This window comes from Canis aureus, unplaced genomic scaffold, assembly GCF_053574225.1.
Source record: "Canis aureus isolate CA01 unplaced genomic scaffold, VMU_Caureus_v.1.0 ptg000374l_RagTag, whole genome shotgun sequence".
Taxonomy (NCBI): domain Eukaryota; kingdom Metazoa; phylum Chordata; class Mammalia; order Carnivora; family Canidae; genus Canis; species Canis aureus.
Window position 1 is genome coordinate 20,222 of NW_027554586.1, and position 8,762 is coordinate 28,983.

General features: G+C 39.8%; 1 pseudogene; it reads left to right on the forward strand.

Annotated features, from left to right (window-relative positions):
- Nucleotides 1-3,875: 3,875 nt before the first annotated feature.
- On the forward strand, nt 3,876-4,830 carry LOC144310058 (18S ribosomal RNA; annotated as a pseudogene).
- The last annotated feature ends 3,932 nt before the right edge of the window (nt 4,831-8,762 follow it).

An 8,762-nucleotide genomic window follows, 5' to 3' on the forward strand; every position in this document is an offset into this window, starting at 1 on the left:
GCATACCTTTCCTTACAGGATTCTACTCCAAAGACCTGATCATCGAGTCCGCTAACACGTCGAATACCAACGCCTGAGCCCTCTTAATTACACTCGTTGCCACATCCCTAACCGCTGCCTACAGCACCCGAATTATATTCTTCGCTCTACTAGGCCAGCCCCGCTTCTCCCCTATAATCCTTATCAACGAGAATAATCCTCTCCTAATTAACTCTATTAAACGACTCCTTATCGGAAGTGTATTTGCAGGATACATTATCTCCCACAGCATCACACCCACCACCATCCCACAGATAACTATGCCTCATTATCTAAAAATGATAGCCCTTGCAGTAACTATCTTGGGTTTCATCCTGGCACTAGAACTAAACCTTACCATACAAGGACTCAAATTTAACTATCCATCTAATTACTTTAAATTTTCCACCCTCCTTGGCTATTATCCAACCATTATGCACCGCCTCACACCTAAAACAAGTTTAACCATCAGCCAGAAATCAGCATCTATACTTCTGGACTCCATCTGACTAGAAAACATCCTACCCAAATCAATCTCGTATTTCCAAATAAAATCTTCTACCCTTATTTCAAATCAAAAGGGTCTCATCAAGCTCTATTTCCTATCGTTCATACTAACTATAATTCTCAGCCTACTAATCCTTAATTACCACGGGTAACTTCCATGATAACCAACACACCAGTTAACAGCGACCAACCTGTAACAATCACCAACCAGGTTCCATAACTATATAAAGCCGCAATACCCATAGCCTCTTCACTAAAAAACCCAGAGTCCCCCGTATCATAAATTACCCAATCCCCTATTCCATTAAACTTTAATACTACCTCCACCTCATCATCCTTCAAAATATAGCAAGCAGTCAACAACTCAGACAATAGACCAGTAATAAAAGCCGCTAGAACAGCCTTATTTGAAACTCACACCTCAGGGTATTGCTCAGTAGCCATAGCAGTTGTATAACCAAATACTACTAATATACCCCCCAAATAAATTAAAAACACTATCAGCCCTAAAAAAGAACCCCCAAAATTCAGAACAATCGCACAACCAATCCCACCGCTAATAATTAGCACAAGCCCACCATAAATAGGAGATGGTTTAGTGGCAAAACCCACAAAACTCATCACAAAAACGATACTTAAAATAAATACAATGTATGTTATCATTATTCCTACATGGAATTTAACCATGACTAATGACATGAAAAATCATCGTTGTATTTCAACTATAAGAACATTAATGACCAACATTCGAAAAACCCACCCACTAGCCAAAATTGTCAACAATTCATTCATTGACCTCCCAGCGCCATCTAACATCTCTGCTTGATGGAATTTCGGGTCCTTATTAGGAGTATGCTTGATTCTACAGATTCTAACAGGTTTATTTCTAGCTATACACTACACATCGGACACGGCCACAGCTTTTTCATCGGTCACCCACATCTGTCGAGACGTTAACTACGGCTGAATTATCCGCTATATACATGCAAATGGCGCTTCCATATTCTTCATCTGCCTATTCATACATGTGGGACGAGGCCTATACTATGGATCCTATGTATTCATAGAAACATGAAACATTGGAATTGTACTACTATTCGCAACCATAGCCACAGCATTCATAGGCTATGTACTGCCGTGAGGACAAATATCATTTTGAGGGGCAACTGTAATCACTAACCTTCTCTCCGCCATCCCCTATATCGGAACCAACTTAGTAGAGTGAATCTGAGGTGGCTTCTCAGTAGACAAAGCAACCTTAACACGATTCTTTGCATTTCATTTTATCTTTCCATTCATCATCGCAGCTCTAGCAATAGTACACCTCCTATTTCTACACGAAACCGGATCCAACAACCCCTCAGGAATCACATCAGACTCAGACAAAATTCCGTTTCACCCCTACTACACAATTAAAGATATCCTAGGAATCCTACTCCTGCTCCTAGTCTTAATATCACTAGTTTTATTTTCACCAGACCTATTAGGAGATCCAGACAACTACACCCCTGCAAACCCCCTAAACACCCCTCCACATATCAAACCTGAATGATACTTCCTATTCGCCTATGCCATCCTACGATCTATCCCTAATAAATTAGGAGGTGTACTCGCCCTAGTATTCTCCATCCTAATTTTAGCATTCATTCCATTCCTCCACACATCTAAGCAACGCAGTATAATATTCCGACCCCTCAGCCAATGCCTATTCTGACTTTTAGTCGCCGATCTTCTCACTTTAACTTGGATTGGAGGACAGCCAGTTGAACACCCTTTCATCATTATCGGACAGGTCGCCTCAATTCTATATTTCACCATCCTATTGATTCTAATGCCAACAATTAGCGTTATCGAAAATAATCTTCTAAAATGAAGAGTCTTTGTAGTATAATCATTACCTTGGTCTTGTAAACCAAAAATGGAGAGTAGTCGCCCTCCCTAAGACTCAAGGAAGAAGCTCTTGCTCCACCATCAGCACCCAAAGCTGAAATTCTTCTTAAACTATTCCCTGACACCCCCTACATTCATATATTGGACCACCTCTACTGTGCTATGTCAGTATCTCCAAAAAATCCTTCTTTCCCTCCCCTATGTACGTCGTGCATTAATGGCTTGCCCCATGCATATAAGCATGTACATGATATTATATCTTTACATAGGACATGTCTAGTCCAATTCCACAACCCATTGATCCTCAACAGTAACTAGATGCATATCACTTAGTCCAATAAGGGCTTAATCACCATGCCTCGAGAAACCATCAATCCTTGCCTGTAATGTCACTCTTCTCGCTCCGGGCCCATGCTAATGTGGGGGTTACTATCATGAAACTATACCTGGCATCTGGTTCTTACCTCAGGGCCATGACTCTATTTATTCCAATCCTACTAATTCTCGCAAATGGGACATCTCGATGGACTAGTGACTAATCAGCCCATGATCACACATAACTGTGGTGTCATGCATTTGGTATCTTTTATTTTTAGGGGGGGAATCTGCTATCACTCATCTATGACCGCAACGGCACTAACTCTAACTTATCTTCTGCTCTCAGGGAATATGCCCGTCGCGGCCCTAATGCAGTCAAATAACTTGTAGCTGGACTTATTCATTATCATTTATCAACTCACGCATAAAATCAAGGTGCTATTCAGTCAATGGTTTCAGGACATATAATTCTAGGACACACGTGTGTACACGTACGTACACGTGTGTACACGTACGTACACGTGTGTACACGTACGTACACGTGTGTACACGTACGTACACGTGTGTACACGTACGTACACGTGTGTACACGTACGTACACGTGTGTACACGTACGTACACGTGTGTACACGTACGTACACGTGTGTACACGTACGTACACGTGTGTACACGTACGTACACGTGTGTACACGTACGTACACGTGTGTACACGTACGTACACGTGTGTACACGTACGTACACGTGTGTACACGTACGTACACGTGTGTACACGTACGTACACGCGCAAGACATTAAGTTAACTTATACAAACCCCCCTTACCCCCCATAAACTCATGTCATCTATTATACACTTATTTATGTCCTGCCAAACCCCAAAAACAGGACTAAGTGCATACAATACTCACAAGCTTTATTTAAATTGTATACAAATGTATTGCTACTCTAGTTAACTTAACACAACAGTCTTACACGCATTCGATCTCGTGGTCTATCTATAGATAGCATCCCCTTTTTTTTTCCTCTCATATTTACTATGTATTTTATTTATTATACACACTACAATTTCAGTATAAGTTAATGTAGCTTAATTAATAAAGCAAGGCACTGAAAATGCCAAGATGAGTCGCACGACTCCATAAACACAAAGGTTTGGTCCTAGCCTTCCTATTAGTTCTTAGTAGACTTACACATGCAAGTCTCCACGCCCCAGTGAGAATGCCCTTAAAATCAGCAGTGATCTAAAGGAGCAGGTATCAAGCACACTCTTAAGTAGCTCATAACACCTTGCTAAGCCACACCCCCACGGGATACAGCAGTGATAAAAATTAAGCCATAAACGAAAGTTTGACTAAGCCATACTAAAAAGGGTTGGTAAATTTCGTGCCAGCCACCGCGGTCATACGATTAACCCAAACTAATAGGCCCACGGCGTAAAGCGTGTTTAAGATACCTTTGCACTAAAGTTAAAACTTAACTAAGCCGTAAAAAGCTACAGTTACCATAAAATAGACCACGAAAGTGACTTTATAATAATCTGACTACACGATAGCTAAGACCCAAACTGGGATTAGATACCCCACTATGCTTAGCCCTAAACATAGATAATTTTACAACAAAATAATTCGCCAGAGGACTACTAGCAATAGCTTAAAACTCAAAGGACTTGGCGGTGCTTTATATCCCTCTAGAGGAGCCTGTTCTATAATCGATAAACCCCGATAAACCTCACCACCCTTTGCTAATTCAGTCTATATACCGCCATCTTCAGCAAACCCTCAAAAGGTAGAATAGTAAGCACAATCATTTTACATAAAAAAGTTAGGTCAAGGTGTAACTTATGGGGTGGGAAGAAATGGGCTACATTTTCTACCCAAGAACATTCCACGAACGTTTTTATGAAATTAAAAACTGAAGGAGGATTTAGTAGTAAATTAAGAATAGAGAGCTTAATTGAATAGGGCCATGAAGCACGCACACACCGCCCGTCACCCTCCTCAAGTAATAAGACACAACCATAACCATATTAACTTAACTAAGACACAAGAGGAGACAAGTCGTAACAAGGTAAGCATACCGGAAGGTGTGCTTGGATTAATCAAAGTGTAGCTTAACTAAAGCGTCTGGCCTACACCCAGAAGATTTCATTACTTATGACCACTTTGAACAAAAGCTAGCCCAACTAACCCCAAACTTAAGTATCACAGACATATAAAGTAAAACATTTAGTTAAATAATAAAAGTATAGGAGATAGAAATTTTAATTGGAGCGATAGAGATAGTACCGTAAGGGAATGATGAAAGACATCTTAACAGTATTAAACAGCAAAGATTACCCCTTTTACCTTTTGCATAATGAACTAGCCAGAAACGACTTAACAAAGAGAACTTAAGCTAAGCTCCCCGAAACCAGACGAGCTACCCATAAACAATCTAAAAGGATCAACTCATCTATGTAGCAAAATAGTGAGAAGATTTGTGGGTAGAGGTGAAAAGCCTAACGAGCCTGGTGATAGCTGGTTGCCCACAAACAGAATTTTAGTTCAACTTTAAATTTACCTAAAAAAAAACAAAATTTTAATGTAAATTTAAAATATAGTCTAAGAAGGTACAGCTTCTTAGAATCAGGATACAACCTTTATTAGAGAGTATATACTAACATCACCATAGTTGGCTTAAAAGCAGCCACCAATTGAGAAAGCGTTCCAGCTCAACAAACAATATAACTTAATCCCAATCATATTACATCAACTCCTAATTATACCTCCTGGGCCATTCTATTTAAATATAGAAGCAACAATGCTAGTATGAGTAACAAGAACTATTTTCTCCCCGCATAAGCTTATATCAGAAACGGATAGACCACTGATAGTTAACAATCTGATAATATCAACCCAAAAATGAAATACTTATCTACCCTATTGTTAACCCAACACAGGCATGCATTTAAGGAAAGATTAAAAGGAGTAAAAGGAACTCGGCAAACACAAACCCCGCCTGTTTACCAAAAACATCACCTCCAGCATTTCTAGTATTGGAGGCACTGCCTGCCCAGTGACACTTGTTTAACGGCCGCGGTATCCTGACCGTGCAAAGGTAGCATAATCATTTGTTCTCTAAATAAGGACTTGTATGAATGGCCACACGAGGGTTTAACTGTCTCTTATTCCCAATCAGTGAAATTGACCTTCCCGTGAAGAGGCGGGAATGCCACAATAAGACGAGAAGACCCTATGGAGCTTTAATTAACTAACCCAAACTTATGGATACTAAATACCTACAAGGCATAACATTACACCATTATTGTGGGTTAGCAATTTAGGTTGGGGTGACCTCGGAATATAAAAAAACTCCCGAGTGATTAAAATTTAGACCCACAAGTCAAAATATAACATCACTTATTGATCCAATAATTTTTGATCAACGGAACAAGTTACCCTAGGGATAACAGCGCAATCCTATTCAAGAGTCCATATCGACAATAGGGTTTACGACCTCGATGTTGGATCAGGACATCCTAATGGTGCAGCAGCTATTAAGGGTTCGTTTGTTCAACGATTAAAGTCCTACGTGATCTGAGTTCAGACCGGAGTAATCCAGGTCGGTTTCTATCTATTATATAACCTCCCCCAGTACGAAAGGACAAGGGATGTAAGGCCTACCTCACAAAGGCGCCTTAAAACTAATAGATGAAGTCAACTCAATCTAACCAGTTTATCTCCTCATAAGCCCGAGAAAAGGGGCTTTGTTAGGGTGGCAGAGCCCGGTAACTGCGTAAAACTTAAACCTTTATTATCAGAGGTTCAATTCCTCTCCCTAACAAAATGTTCTTTATCAACATTATCTCTCTTATCATCCCAATCCTTCTTGCCGTAGCCTTCCTCACCCTCGTTGAACGAAAAGTCTTAGGCTACATACAACTTCGAAAAGGGCCTAATATCGTAGGCCCCTACGGCCTCCTTCAACCAATCGCAGATGCAGTAAAACTCTTCACAAAAGAACCTCTACGACCACTTACATCCTCCATATCAATATTCATTCTAGCCCCCATTCTAGCTCTATCACTAGCCCTAACTATATGAATCCCTCTCCCAATGCCCTACCCACTCATTAATATAAACTTAGGAGTCCTATTCATACTAGCAATATCAAGTCTCGCCGTATACTCCATCCTTTGGTCAGGATGAGCCTCAAACTCCAAATACGCTCTAATCGGAGCCCTCCGAGCAGTAGCTCAAACAATCTCATATGAAGTAACACTAGCAATCATTCTCCTATCAGTCCTCCTAATAAACGGGTCATTTACACTATCCACACTAATTATCACCCAAGAACATATATGACTAATCTTTCCGGCCTGGCCCCTAGCCATGATATGATTCATTTCTACTCTAGCAGAAACTAACCGAGCCCCCTTCGACTTAACTGAAGGAGAATCCGAACTAGTTTCTGGATTTAACGTAGAGTATGCAGCGGGTCCTTTTGCCCTATTCTTTCTAGCAGAGTACGCAAATATCATTATAATAAATATCCTCACAACAATTCTATTCTTCGGTGCATTCCACAACCCATTTATACCAGAACTCTACTCTATTAACTTCACTATAAAAACCCTCTTACTAACTATCTGCTTCCTATGAATTCGAGCATCATACCCTCGATTCCGCTATGATCAATTAATACACTTATTGTGAAAAAATTTTCTACCCCTAACTTTAGCCCTATGCATATGACATGTTGCCTTACCCATTATTACCGCGAGTATCCCACCCCAAACATAAGAAATATGTCTGATAAAAGAGTTACTTTGATAGAGTAAATAATAGAGGTTTAAATCCTCTTATTTCTAGAATAATAGGCTTCGAACCTAATCTTAAGAATTCAAAGATCTTCGTGCTACCAAACTTACACTATATTCTACAGTAAGGTCAGCTAAATTAAGCTATCGGGCCCATACCCCGAAAATGTTGGTTTATACCCTTCCCGTACTAATAAAACCCCCTATTCTCACTATTATTATAGCAACTATCATGGCAGGGACCATAATCGTCATACTAAGCTCGCACTGATTACTGATCTGAATTGGATTCGAAATAAACATGCTAGCCATCATCCCTATCCTCATAAAAAAGTATAATCCACGAGCCATAGAAGCCTCTACAAAATATTTTCTTACACAAGCTACTGCCTCAATATTACTAATAATAGGAGTCACCATTAACCTTCTTTACTCCGGCCAATGAGTAATCTCAAAAATCTCAAACCCCATCGCATCCATCATAATAACCACCGCCCTAACAATAAAACTAGGCCTATCTCCATTCCACTTCTGAGTTCCCGAAGTAGCACAAGGAGTAACACTTATATCAGGAATAATCCTACTAACATGACAAAAAATCGCACCTATATCCATCCTATATCAAATCTCCCCATCAATTAACACCAACCTTCTTATACTAATAGCCCTCGCATCCGTTCTAGTAGGAGGCTGAGGCGGACTAAATCAAACTCAACTACGAAAAATCATAGCATACTCCTCCATTGCCCACATAGGCTGAATAGCCGCTATCATTATTTACAACCCTACAATAATAATCCTAAACTTAACTTTATATATTCTAATAACACTATCTACCTTCATACTATTCATATTAAACTCATCCACCACAACCTTATCCTTATCCCACATATGAAATAAATTTCCCCTAATCACCTCCATAATCTTAATCTTAATATTATCCCTAGGAGGACTACCCCCATTATCTGGCTTCATCCCTAAATGAATAATTATTCAAGAATTAACAAAAAATAACATAATTATTATTCCAACACTAATAGCCATCACCGCTCTACTTAACTTATATTTCTACCTGCGACTCACATATAGCACCGCACTTACCATATTCCCGTCCACAAATAACATAAAAATAAAATGACAATTCGAGTACACAAAAAAGGCAACCCTACTACCCCCCTTAATCATTATCTCAACTATACTACTCCCGCTAACACCTATATTATCAGTCTTGGAC